The 14799-nt window shown below is 41.2% G+C and overlaps 1 protein-coding gene across 3 annotated transcripts in view; it reads left to right on the top strand.

Moving 5' to 3' along the window:
• The window catches only part of DCAF5 (DDB1 and CUL4 associated factor 5), a gene marked incomplete at both ends in the record, with an annotated part of 134937 nt that overhangs the window by 23314 nt on the left and 96824 nt on the right, over window positions 1-14799 (top strand). The window lies entirely within an intron of this gene.

The raw sequence follows: 14799 nt of genomic DNA, 5'->3' as shown, positions 1-14799 counted from the left end.
TGTCATACCAATCTTTCTTAAAAAATGGAGCAACCACTTTCTTCCTGGCTCCCTTCTTGCCGGCATAGTAAGGCACTTACTTTTGTCAACTGCCATGGTGTTGCTTGGAGAGCCGAAAGGCAGTAATGGACTTTTAATATTAATTTTCTTTTTGTGGTATTGGGGATTGAAGCCAGGGGTATTCTACCACTGAGCTATACCCCAAACCCCTGTTTTATTTTATTTTATTTTATTCTATTTTTTGCGGGTCTGGGGATGGAACCCAGGGGTATTCAACCTCTGAGTTACATCCCCTACCCTGCTTTTTATTCTTTATTTTGAAACTGGGTCTCACTAAGTTGCAGAGGGCCTTACTATTTAGGTGAGGCTGTCCGTGAACTGCGATCCTCTGGTCTCAGCCTTCTGAATGCTGGGATTACAAGCATGCGCTACCACGCCCAGCTTATTTTTAATTTTGAAACAGGATCTCACTAAATTGTGGAAGGCCTTGCTAAGTTGCTCATACTGGCTGTGAACCTGCCATGTTTCTGTCTCAGCCTCCCAAATACTAGGATTGCAGGAATGTATCACTATGCCCATTTTAAGACAACATTTGAATGAAAGAAATGTTTTCCAAAATAATAGTGAGAAGAATGTCACTAGGAAATTTCCCAAATTGCTTTGATATCTGTCATAATAGAAGGTGTTTATATTTAATTTGCTGTGGAAAAGAGACTTAGCTGAAGAAATATGAAGAAAATTCAGCTTTACACAATATGTGGTTAGAAGAGGGAAGAGTATTTATTGCCTTAGATAACTGAGTATTCTTTGATATTTCATCAAAACTCAACAAGTTAGGTTTTAGATTAATTACATCAGATATGGTGGTTACATACCCAGAATCTCAGCTATTTGGGAGGCTGAGACAGGAGGATCACAGGTTCATCGCCACCTTCTGCAACTTAATGAAGCCCTCTGCAACTTACACCTTATTAAAAAAAAAACAGAGCTGGGGGGTTGTAGCTCAGAGATAGAATGTCCCTGGGTTCAATTTCCAGAACACACACACACACACACACACACACACACACACACACAGAATAAAATAAAAGGATAAAAGGAAGCCAGGCGTGGTGGCGCACGCTTGCTTGGGAGGCAGATAGGAGGTTCGAAGCTGCGCTGGCTTAAGAGACCCTATTTCCAAATAAAAAAGTATAAAATAGGTCTGGGAGTGTAGCCCGGAAGTAGAAGGGTTTCCAGGAACCCCAGTGCCACCAAAAAAAAAAAAAAAAAAAAAAAAAAAAAAGGATAAGAGGCCTCGAGATGTAGCTCAGTGGTGTGAATTCAATCCCAGTCCCTTCCCCCACTCCACACACACACACAGAAGATTAGTTGCAATGTAGAATTCAACTAAAATGGTATCAAAAGAACTTATCAGTCTGTTACATTAAAATACATTAGTTTTTCCTAAACTTTGAATGGATCTTTCCCTGGCATTGTCTTATACCATCAAGCATTGATCATTTGGAAGGTATTGGTTATTGGTTCACTGAGTTTTTCGGGTTTTCCATCTTCCTTTTCCTTTTCTTCTCTCTCCCTCCTTCCTCCCCTCTACTCCTTTCTTCTTGATTGCTTATGTAACATCAGTATGATGTCAGCACAGTGAAAAAAGTAAATACAATTTTTCTGTTATTATGAAAATAGTTTTGACTTTGCAGACCTGAAATGCATGGAACACATTTTGGGATTACAGCATAATATTATGGCAGCATTATATCCTGTCAAATGCCTATATCAAGCTGAGCATGGTGGCGGACACCTGTAATCCCATTACTTGGAGAGGCTGAGATAAGAGGATTGCAGGTTTGAGACCAGTCTCAGCGACTAGTGAGGCTTTCAGAAACCTAGTGAGACACTGTTTCAAAACAAAAAATAAACCAGGCATGGTGGTGCATGCTTGTAATGCCAGCATTCGGGAGGCTGAGACCAGAGGATCATGGTTCACAGACAGCCTCAGCTACTTAGGCCCTCTGCAACTCAGTGAGACCCTCTTTCAAAAAAGAATAAAAAATAGGGAAGGGGGATGTATCTCAGAGGTCAAATGCCCCTGGATTCCATTCCCAGACCCCCCCCACACACACACACACAAAAAATAATAAGGCCGGGCGTGGTGGCGCATGCTTGTAATCCCTGTGCTTGGGAGGCAGAGACAGGAGGATCAAAGCACAGGTTCGAAGCCAGCCTTGCTGGTTTAAGAGACCATGTTTCCAAATAAAAATATAAAATAGGTCTGGGAGTGTAGGCATGGTGGTTCATGCCTATAATCCCAGTACTTGGGAGGTTGAGATAAGAGGATCACAGGTTCAAAAACAGCCTCAGGTACTTAGTGAAGACCTTCACAATTTAGTAAGACTCTATTTCAAAATTACAGAATAAGCCGGGTGTGGTGGCACACGCTTGTAATCCCAGCATTTGGGAGGCTGAGCATGGAGGATCTTGCTTGGTAGATAGCCTCAGCTATTTAGTGAGGCCCTCTGCAACTTAGTGAGACCCTGTTTCAAAATAAAGAATAAAAAAAATAGGGCAGGGGGTGTAGCTCGGAGGTCAAATGCCCCGGGGTTCTATCCCCAGATCTGCAAATAAATAAATATGGCCGGAGGTGTAACTCAGAAGTAAGTCTACTTCTGGATCCCATCAAATGCCCCTGGATTCCATTGTGCCACACACACACATGTATATACACAAAAATGCATTTGATATTTATTATCAGATGATCTTCCAAAGTGGTTGGGCCAATAAGACTGCATCATGGCTGTTGCTGGGCATTGTTTCTTATTTACCAAGTCAATCAGTATATGAAAAGTGGTGTCATTTAATACGTTCAGTATTGCCACGCATGGTGGTACACACTGATAATCCTGGTACTCGGGAGGCTGAGACAGGAGGATCACAGGTTCATGGCCAGCCTCAGCTACTTAGTGAGACCCTGTTTCAAAATAAAGAATGAAAAATAGGGCTGGGGGTTTAGCTTGGAGGTAGTATGCCCCTGCGTTAAATCCCCAGAACCCCCCCCCAAAAAAAATTCAGTATTGCTTGAATTCTCATACATGTAACTGTTCTGTTTTACTAGTGAAGCTGAATGTTTTTATCTTAAGTTTCAGTCATTTTGTTTTCTTTTTTTGGGCTGATTACAGTGCAGGTGATTGGACTGCAATTTTCTTTATTAAAATAGTCACATTCTGCCGGGCGTGGTGGCACACGCTTGTAATCCCAGGAGGATTGCGGTTCGCAGACAGCCTCAGCTGTTTAGTGAGGCCCTCCGCAACTTAGTGAGACTCGGTTTCAAATTAAAGAATAAAAAAACTAGGGCAGGGGGTATGGCTCGGAGGTCAAATGCTCCCGGGTTTCATCCCCAGACCCGCACACACACATACACAAAGTCACATTCTCCTAATGCCTTCTGAGATTATTCCCTGGTTACCTCTTTTGCATCTGGGTGTTTAGCCCAGCCTTAGTCTAAAGGCCTTCTTAGAAGGTAGTACTGAAGGTGCCTGGTAATCTATTCTGTAACTTACATAAGTTTGAGCCCCACATTTTTTATTTTTGTGATATTTAAGGGGTATCACTTGTTTTTGTGGCAATGAGTAATAGAACCCAGGGGACTCCTACCTCTGAGCTACACTACAAGCCCTATTTTTATTCTTTATTTTGAAACAGGGTCTTACTAAGTTGTGGAAGGTCTTACTAAGTAGCTGCTGAGGCTGGCCACCATCCTGCGATCCTCCTGTCTCGGCCTCCCAAGTACTGAGATTACAAGAGTGCACCACCACACCCAGCTTATACTATTCTTTTATAAGGTAGAGTCCCCTTAAAACAATATTTGAAAAGAATCTTTATATTGCTATAATGTCACTGAAGTCATGGGTTTTATGTGCTAAATTTTTTCTAATATACCTTAAAATAAATAATTATTAAAATCATTTCTCCACTGAATAAAATCATCCAGTGGATTATGTTTACCACACTTTAGGGGGAGCAGGGGCTTTGGAATCAGCTTGGAATGGAGTCTCAGTCTTCCTCTAAGGGTGGTATGCTCTTGGATGGGTAAGTTAACACTTTGTTCCTCAGTTTCCTCACTGAGAAAATGGAGACATTGGAGAAAGTCTTAAATTTTTTCCAATTCTGTTCTGCAACTCTGGTGTATTTGTGGATATTTTTTTCTGTTTCAATTAGAGACATTGTCTAAAGACTGGTGTACTGAGTTAGAATTCTAAAACCCTAAGTTTATTACACTTCATTCGTGCTACTAGTGATCTAATTTTGGAAAACCATCCTATTTCAAAATGGGGCTTGCACTGTTTAATTAAGGCTTTAATACTTCCTACTTAATGTATAATCTAAGCGAGTTAGCCAAGGTAAGCCAGTGTCTGACATGTGTGTATGCGTGGGGGGGTGGTGGGCGTCTGGGGGTTGAACCCAGAGGCATTCTACCTCTGAGCTACACCCTCGCTGTACTTTATTTTTATTTTGAAAAAGGGTCTCAGTAGGTTAATGAGAGTGTCACTGCTTGCCGAAACTGTCCTTAAACCTATGATCCTTCTCAGACTCCCAAGTACTGGGGTTACAATTATGTGCTGCCATGCCCAGCTCAGTGCCTCACTTTTTCTTCTTTTTGTGGTATTGAGGATGGAACTCAGGGGCATTCTACCTCTGAGCTACACTCCCAAATCGTATTTTATCCTTTATTTTGAAACAGGGCCTAAGTTGTGGAGGGCCTCACAAGTTGCTGAGGCTGGCCACGAACCTGTGATCCTCCTGTCTCAGCCTCCCAAGTATTAGATCACCATGCCTGGCTGCTCAGTGACTCACTTTTGACATCTTTAAAATAGATTTAATGTTTCTGCTCTAAATGCCTAATTGGAGATATGGAAAAAATGAGATAATAAGTAGATAGTGAACTCAGCTTTCCAAAGAGGCTTATAAGATAAAGATGGTGTCAAAGAAGTTAGTACCTGTAGTTGTTACCTGTAGTTATTATCTATTCCCTGACTGCTACAGTAGTGAAGAACAAAATCAGTACATACCACCTTGCCTTCTCTTCAGTCCTGCCTGTACTCGTCATTTGGTCCCCCACCCCGACTTAGAAATTGCCATTCAACATACTTTGTCCAGTGGGGGAAGTCAGTCAGCCTAACTGATCCATGGGCCCAATGCATGCTGTATTGGGTCTGCATTCAACTTGCAAAAATCAGAGTGCTTATTTCTTTTGAAAAATTGGGACAATGGCAACTGTGAGCTGCATTCCTCTATGGCAGTGGACTCGTGACTTTTCTTGTTTTGTGGTACTGGGGATGGAACCCAGGGGCATTCTACCTCTGGACTACACCCTGAGCCCTGTTTTAGCCTCCCGAGTACTGGGACTGTAGGTGTGCACCACCACGCCCCGGTAAGCCTGTGGTTTAGAATGCTGTGCTACCCCATGTTACACCACCTTGAAAACAGGTCAGATTGCAGCAGTGCAGACCTGGATAAATAGAGATGAATGCTCTTAATGTTTTTTAAGTGATTTGAGGAGAGACTGCATATAAAATTTGCCAAATTTATATATGAGGTTAGTTCCTTCAGGTTGTGAGATGTTAAGCCAGTGGCTATAAATGTCAGGTAACTCTCCGGGTAGAGTGAGTAAGCAGAAAAGTAGTAGCCGAATTCCAGGTAGGTAAATGTAAAGTGATATGTAAAAAAAATTAACTCAAAACCCTTGTATAATGATATGCTCCTGAGGCCCTCCACAACTTAGTGAAAACCTATTTCAAAATAAAAAATAAGCCAGGTGGTGGCGCACACTTGTAGTGCCGTACTTGAGAGGCTGAGACAGGAGGATTGCAGATTCGAGGACATCCTCAGCTACTTAGTGAGGCCCTCTACAACTTAGACCCTTATTTTTTTTTCAGTACTGGGAATGGAACCAGGGGCATTCTGCCTCTGAGGTACACCCCCAGCCCTATTTTTTAGTCTTATTTATTTATTTATTTATTTTTGCGGGTCTGGGGATGGAACCCAGAGACATTTGACCTCCAAGCTACACCCCCTACCCTATTTTATAAACTTTATTTTGAAACAGGGTCTCACTAAGTTGCGGAGGGCCTCACTAAGTAGCTGAGGTTGTCCACAAACCGTGATCCTCTGGTCTCAGCCTCCTGAAGGCTGGGATTATAAGTGTGCGCCACCACGCCCGGCATATTTTTTAATTTTTGAAACAGGGTCTCACTGAGTTGCAAAGGGCCTCGCTAAGTAGCTGAGACTGACTGCGAACTGCGATCCTCCTATCTCAGCCTCCAGATTGCTGTGAGTCACCATACCCAGCTTAATTTTCAAAATAAAGAATAAAATATAGGGCTGGAGGTATATCTTGGGGGAAGAATGCCCCTGAGTTAAACCCCCAGTTCTAAAAAATTAATTAATTAATTAATTAAAAATGAATCAAGGCTGGAGGTGTAGCTCAAAGGTAGAATGCTTTTAGTTTGATCCCCGGTAACACACACACACACACACACACACACACACACACACACACACACGTGCATCCAGATATTCAGTAAAGACTTGAGAGTTATTTTAGGCTATTAATTATTTAAAGGTCAAAAAGGCCAGCAAATGTCTTATACCCACTAGGATGATTGTCACAAAAAAAAGAGAGAGAGAGAGAAAAAAAAATAACATGTTGCTGAGGAGTTGGAGAGATTCAAAACATTTGTAGGTTGCTAATAGGAATATATGGCCCAACTATTTCGCATCCAGTAATATGGCCCAAAGAATGAAAAGCAGAGACTTCAACAAGTATTTGTATATTCATATTCATGTTCTATGGCAGCATTATTCAAAATAGCCAAGAGGTGGATGTGACTATGTCTATCAATGGATGAATCAATAGATGAGACAAAATGTAGTCTGGACATACAGTGGAATATTATTCATACTTAAGAACAAATATATAAGATTCCACTTATGTGGTATAGAAAATAGTCAAATGCAGAGAGATAAAAATGGTATATATGGAGGAAGAATGGCTTTGGCCATGGGAAGTGATTATGTAGTGGGTATAGAGTTTCAGGTTGGAGACTTGAGAAAGTTCAGTAGATGGATGATGATAGTGGTGGTTGTACAACACTGTGAAAGTGGGGGTGTAGTTTGTGCCACAGAACACTATGTTTAAGAATGGCCAAATATTTTACAAAGGAATGCCAGACATTCTTAGGGGAAAAATATAGACAACAGTGAAAAATGTTACTCTTATAATAAAGTTCCTAACATCCTCATTTGGAATTTTATGTGGTATTCTGGCTTTTGCATGTTGGTAGAATGAGTACAAGTTTGGTTTTGAGCTCCAAGTTCAGTTCCTTGGATTATTAGCATTTTTTCCCCTCTTTCATCTTTATCTAGAAAATGGCCTATAAGCTGGATGTGGTAGCACACGTTGTCATCTCAGTAATACTTAGGAGACAGAGACTGGAGGATCGAAAGTTCGTGGCCAGCCTCAGCAACTTGTGAGGCCCTCTGTGACTTAGTGAGACCCTATTTCAAAATAAAGAATAAGCCGGGCGTGTTGGCGCACGCTTGTAATCCCAGTGCTTGGGAAGCTGAGACAGGAGGATTGTACAGGTTTAAGGCCAGCCTCAACTACTTAGTGAGGCTCTCAGCAACTTAGTGAAACCATGTTTCCAAATAAAATATAAAATAGGTCTGGGAATATAGTCCAGAGGTAGAAAAGCCCCTGGGTTCCACCCTCAGTACCACAATAAATAAATAGAATAAAATTGGGCTAATTGTATAGCTTGGAGGTAGAAAAGCCCCTGGGTTTCATCCCCAGTACCACAAAAATAATTAAATAATTAATTAAAAAAAATTGGGCTAGGGGTATAGCTTGGAGGTAGAATGCTCCTGGGTTTCATCCCCAGTACCATAAAAATAACAACCTCACAAACAAAAAGAAAAATGATATATATTAATTCTTCAAAATCAGGGATTAAATTATGTGTGTGTATATACATATACATACACACACACACACACACACACACACATATATATATATATATATATATATATATATATATATATATATATAGCTTGTGTGTGTGAACTGTACATATGTCCATTTTCAGATTTGGGAAATTAAAAAACATTTATTTCCCATTCACACCTGTAGCTGGGCTATGCAGTACACAGACTATGCCTCTTTTTTTTTTTTTTTTAAATAGTACTGAGGATAAAATCCAGGGGAATTCTACTTCTGAGTTACACTTTCAACCCTTTTTTTTTTTTTTATTCTTTGTTTTCTGAAACGGGGGTCTCACTGAGTAGCAGAGGGACTCACTACGTAGCTGAGGCTGGCCGTGCACCTGTAGTCCTCCTGTCTCAGCCTCCAAGTACTGGGGTTACAAGTGTGCACCACCACATCCAGCTTGGACCTTAATTAGTTATTTTTGGTATTTGGGATTGAATCCAGTGGTGGTCTGTCTTCGAGCTATACCACCAGCTCTTTTTAATTTTTTTTTAAATTTGGAAAGAGTGTAATCATGCAGTATTTGTTCTTTTATATTTGGCTTACTTCCCTGAAGAATTTTTTTGTGTGTATGGTACTGGGGATGAAACCCAGGGACATTCTATTTCCAAGCTACACCCCCAGCCCTATTTTTGCCTGAAGAATAATTTTAACAGTTCCTTTGATAGATATTTAAATTTTGCTCTTCAAGTAACACTATATTGTGGAAGTATTTGATTCATAGTTCTGAGTGTACCCTCAGTCCTGTCTTATGCTTGGCTTTCTGTGTATGTGTGTGTGGTAGCATTGGGAATTCAACTGAGGGACACTAAGCCACTGAGTTCATCCTTGGCCCATTTTATTTTATTTTATTTTTTGCGGGTCTGGGGATGGAACCCAGGGGCATTCCACCTCCAAGCTATACCCCCTGTCCAATTTTTTATACTTTGTGTTGAAACAGGGTCTCACTAAGTTGCGGAGGGTCTCACTAAGTAGCTGAGGCTGTCTGTGAACCATGATCCTCCATTCTCAGTCTTCCGAATACTGGGATTATAAGCGTGTGCCACCATGCCTGAATTAATTTTTTTTAAATTCTTTTTTCAGTACTGGGTTTAACCTAGGGGCATTCTACCTTCGAGCTACGCCCCCAGCCCTGTATTTTATTCTTTATTTTGAAACAGGGTCTCACTTAGTTGCCAAGGGCCTCACTAAGTAGTTGAGGCTGGCCACAAACCTGTGGTCCTCCTGTCTCAGACTCCCAAGTACAGGGATTACAAGTGTGTGCCACCATGCCTGGTTCGTGTGTGTGTGTGTGTGTCTGTGTGTGTGTGTGTGTGTGTGTGTGTGTGTGTGTGTGTGTGAGAGAGAGAGAGAGAGAGAGAGAGAGAGAGAGAGAGAGCGCGCCAGCCAGCCAGCTCTATTTAAAAAAAAATTTTTTTTTTTTGAAGGTCTGGGGATGGAACCAAGGGGCATTCGACCAACAAGCAACACCCCTTGCCCTATTTTTTATTCTTTATTTTGAAACAGGGTCTCACTTAAGTTGCAGAGGGTCTCAGTAAGTAGCTGAGGCTGTCCGCAAACCACAGTCCTCCATTCTCAGCCTCCCGAATGCTGGGAGTACAAGTGTGCACCACCACGCCCAGCTCATAAAATTAAAAAATTTTTTTTATGTATGTAGTACTGGACATGGAACCCAGAGCATTCTATCTCAGAGCTATACCCCCAGCCCTCTTTTTATTTATTTATTTATTTTTTGGTGGTACTGGGGTTCCTGGAAACCCTTCAACCTCCAGGCTACACTCCCAGACCTACTTTTTTTTTTTTTTTTTTTTTTTTCGGGTCTGGGGATGGAACCCAGGGGCATTTGACATCCGAGCTACACCCCCTGCCCTATTTTTTATTCTTTATTTTGAAACCAGGTCTCACTGAGTTGCAGAGGGCCTCACTAAGTAGCTGAGGCTGTCCGCGAACCGCGGTCCTCTGGTCTCAGCCTTCTGAATGCTGGGATTACAAGTGTGCTCCACCATACCTGGCTATATAGTACCTTTTTTTGAAGAATTAGTGATTTTAGTGCAAAATGAAATCAACCTCCAATATCCAGAATCAAAGTATTCTCCTGGAGTTCTCAGATGTGCTGAAGCTAAACAGTTATGAGGAAACCAGCTTAAAAAGCTTGGCCTTTGCCAGGCGTGGTGGCGCACGCTTGTAATCCCCGCGCTTGGGAAGCAGAGACAGGAGGATCGCGCAGGTTCGCTGGCTTAGGAGACCCTGTTTCCAAATAAAAATGTAAAAAATAGGTCTGGGAGTGTAGCCCAGAGGTAGAAGGGCTTCCAGGAACCCCAGTACCACCAAAACAAACAAACAAACAAACCAAAAAAACAAACTTGGCCTTTGCTTGTTTCTTGCCTGTTACTGGCACGAGCATGGAGCTGAAAGCTCCTGAGAGGGCTCTGTTCTGCTTCTGCCCTGAAGAGGAGGAGCCCAGGCTTCTTCACTTTATTGAGTATGATTGACCCCATAAGTACCCAAATACAAAGACCACAGCTGCTTTAAATGATCATATTCAGTCGTGCCTGGTGGCGCACGCTTGTAATCCAGCATTCGGGAGGTTGAGACTGGAGGATCATGGTTCGCGGACAGCCTCAGCTACTTAGTGAGGCCCTCTGCAACTCAGTGAGACCCGGTTTCGAAATAAATAGAAATAGGGCAGGGGTATAGCTCGGAGATCAAATGCCCCTGGGTTCCATCCCCAGACCTGCAAAAAAAAAAAAAAAAAAAAAAAAGATCATATTCTTCACTTGGACTATTTGCAGGTCACAATCTCTCCTGGTGGAACTTTATAATCTCTCTTTTTTTTTTTTTTTTTTTGGTGGTTCTGGGGTTCCTGGAAATTCTACCTCCAGGCTACACTCCCAGACCTATTTTATATTTATATTTGGAAACAGGGTCTCTTTTTATTTTTATTTATTTATTTATTTATTTATTTATTTATTTGCAGGTCTGGGGATGGAACCCAGCGGCATTCGACCTCTGACCTACACCCCTTGCCCTATTATTTATTCTTTATTTTGAAACAGGGTCTCACTAAGTTGCAGAGGGTCTCACTAAGTAGCTGAGGCTGTCTGCGAACCGTGATCCTCCAGTCTCAGCCTCCCAAATGCTGGGATTACATGTGTGCGCCACCACACCCAGCTGGAAACAGGGTCTCTTAAGCCAACGAGGCTGGCTTCGAACCTGCGCAATCCTCCTGTCTCTGCCTCCTAAGCATGGGGATTACAAGCGTGCACCACCATGCCCGGCTATAATCTTTTAAAATTGTCTAGGAGGTCAGGCATGGTAGCGCATGCTTGTAATCCCAGTACTTGGGAGGCTGAGACAGGAGGATCTGGGTTTGTGGCCAGCCTCAGTTAATTAATGAGGCCTTCTACAACTTAGTGAGACCCTGTTTCAAAATAGAGAATGAAAAAATTGGGCCAGGGGTGTAGTTTGGAGATACAGTGCCCCTGGGTTCAATCCCCAGCACCACAAAATAATAAAAATAATTAATTAATTATTTGTCTAGGTGATTCAGGGGGACAAGAGACCTACAGAGTTTCTTTTGCATTTCAAACTGATTTATTCTTGTTTTACCAGCCCTCCTTTGCTTTTTGGGGTCAGAGGTTTGGGCACAATTGTTCTCCTCCCTCTGCTGGCTTAAAATCAGCCCAGCAGTTTGAGCTGAGGCCTGGTTTTGTATTCACTGAGTTTTTTGCCAACACAGATAGAAAAATGGTTGTCTTTACACTGGCCTCTTAACATCTTGCTTAAGGAAATGGGGCAGGGAAGAGGAGGAAGAGAGGATGCATTTAACATCTACTTATACTTTGAGTACAAAGTAAAGAGGTAGGCATATTACAATGATAATTTTTATCTGAGTGATTCCAATCTCCCATAGACTTGGGCTGTCATCATGTTCCATACTCAGAACATGTAATTTATTTTATTTTTTGTGTGGTAGTGGGGATTGAATCCAGGGCATTCAACCTCTGTGCTATACTCCCAGCTCTGTTTTATTTTTTCTTTTGAAACGGTTTAAGTAAGTTGTGGAGGGCTTCACTAAGAGGCTGAGGCTGGCTGTGAACCTGTGATTCTTCTGTCTCAGCCTTCCAGGTACTGGGAGTACAATCATGTTCCACCACTCCTGGCAGGACATGTCATTTTATATTTATTTGTTTATTTTTGTGGTACTGGAGATTGGACACAGGGATATGCTACCTCTTAGTTATACCGTCAGCCCTATTTTATTTTTTATTTTGAAATGGGGTCTTGCTAGGTTACTGAGGGTCTCACTAAGTTGCTGAGGCTGGCTTAGAACTTGTGATTCTTCTCTCTCAGCCTCTCATGTACTAGTATTACAAGTGTGTGCCACCATGCCCCACTTTTTTGTACCATTGTGTGTGTGTGTGTGTGTGTGTGAGAGAGAGAGAGAGAGAGAGAGAGAGACAGACAGACAGACAGACAGACAGACATTGGGAATGCAACCCAGGGGCATTCTACATCTGAGCTTCCAGCCCCATTTTTTATTCTTTACTTTGAAACAGGGAAACAGGGTCTCACTGAGTTGCAGAGGGTCTCACTAAGTAGCTGAGGCTGGCCACAAACCAGCCTCCCAAGTACTGGGATTACAAGCATGTGCCACCATACCCAGCCTTTTGTACCATTATAAAGAATATTCCATACTTGAGAGGCTAAGACAGAAGGATTGCAATTTCAAGAATAGCCTCAGCAACATAGCAAAACTCTCAGCAACCTAGCAAGACCCTGTTTCAAAAAAATAAAAATAAAAAGGGCTAGAATATCGTTCTCAGAATGTCCCCGGAGTTGAATGTTCAATCCCCAGTACCACATATATACACACAAAAAGAAAATTTCACCAATATACTATGTTATTTTACTCATTTCATTATGAATCCCTAATTAATAAGGACTTTCTTTTTTATTTTCAATCTATAATTTTTTTGTTTTAAGACTATTTCTTTTAAGCTGTGTGCAGTGATGTACACCTGTAATCACAGTACTTGGGAGGCCGAGACAGGAGGATTGCAGATTTGATGCCAATGCACCCACCGGCAACCTAGTGATACCCTGTTTCAAAATAAAATAAAATAAAATGGACTGGAGTGGTGTACCTCAGTGGTAGAATGTTATTGGGTTCAATTTCAGCACTACACATGCAAGAAAAAAAGGAACAAAAAGATTTTTTTTCAGAATGGGTTTAGGTTCATAGCAAAATTAAAAGATACAGAGATTTCCCATATATTTTTACCTTCACACATACATAGTCTTCCCTATTATCAACATCCTCTACCAGAGCACTCCATTTCTTACCCTTGATAAATCTACAGTGGACATACTTTATCCACTCAGAGTCCATAGTTTATATTAGGGTTCATTATTGGTGTTGTATGATTTTATAGGTTTGAACAAATATATAATGACATGTATCCATCATTGTAATATATAGAGGATTTTCACTGCCTTAGAAATTCTGTGTTTTACCTGTTCATCCCTCCTTTCCTGGCAGTTACTGATCATTTTGTTGTCTTGATGATTTTGCTTTTATCATATCATATGATTGGAATTATACAGTATATATGTAGCCTTTTCAGATTGTGTTTTCTTACTAAGTAATGTGCAGTTAAGATTCTTTGGGCTGGGTGTGGTAATGCACGTTTGTTATCTTAATACTTGGAAGGCTGAGACGGGAGGATCATAGGTTTGCAGTAAGCCTCGGCTACTTAGTGGGGTTCTCTGTAACCTAGTAAGGCTTTGTTTCAAAATAAAGAAAAAAAAAAAAAAGAACTGGGAGTGTAGCTTAGAGGTAGAATGCCCCTCGGTTCAAACTCAGTATTTGCCTAGCAAGAATCAAACAATGGCAAATTTAAAAAATTAGTCTTGCTTCTACTTCTCTCTTCTGATCTTATTTCCCAGGTGTGTGTGTGTGTGTGTGTGTGTGTGTGTGTGTGTGCACGCACATACCCTGACACGTGTCTGTGAACATATGCACATACAGTACTGGAGATTAAACTCCAGGGAAAGTCTGTCTCAAAGCTACACCCCCAGCCCTTTTTATTTTTTGCTTTGAAACAGTCTTGCTAGGTTGCTAAATCTTGCTGCAAGCTCAGGTTGTCATTAAACCTGGAATCTTCCTGGCTCAACCTCCCAAATACTGAGATTACAGTCATGCACCACCACATTCAGCTAACAAGTAACCATTGTTAAGTTTATTCATCTTTCTAGACATTTTTAATGTATCTGCAAGTATAAGGAATATATAGAACATACCATTCTCATTCTCTAGGAGCTAGCTATTGCAGTGTAATATTATTTACTTAATTCAGACTATTGTGAGTTATGTAGAGGAGAGAGCTGGGCTGAACTTTGTTAAAGCTGCGTTCCATATAGCTCCTATTAGAATCAAGAAATTTCTTAGTTGTCATTTGTATACTGTACCATTGTCAGTGAGATCACTTCAAGGAGATTGTTTTGAGAACTATTGTGCAAGAAATACTACTTCATAGTTCTTTGGTTGTGAGCAATAGAAATCAACTCAGATTCTTTTTGACCAGGAAAAAGCAAAATGACTTTAGTAGAAAGATTTTAGGTAGCAAAACAATAAATATTTAAACAAGTGGGTGTGTGGAAAGATAGGAATGGGTGGCTTTATGTGTTGGGGGGGGTCCTCAATATTAGTCCTTATCCCCTTTAATTTGTGTATTGACTATTTAAGATGCAGTTTC

This window comes from Muscardinus avellanarius (assembly GCF_963383645.1).
Source record: "Muscardinus avellanarius genome assembly, chromosome: 12".
NCBI lineage: Eukaryota > Metazoa > Chordata > Mammalia > Rodentia > Gliridae > Muscardinus > Muscardinus avellanarius.
This window is presented reverse-complemented; position numbering and strand designations above follow the sequence as displayed.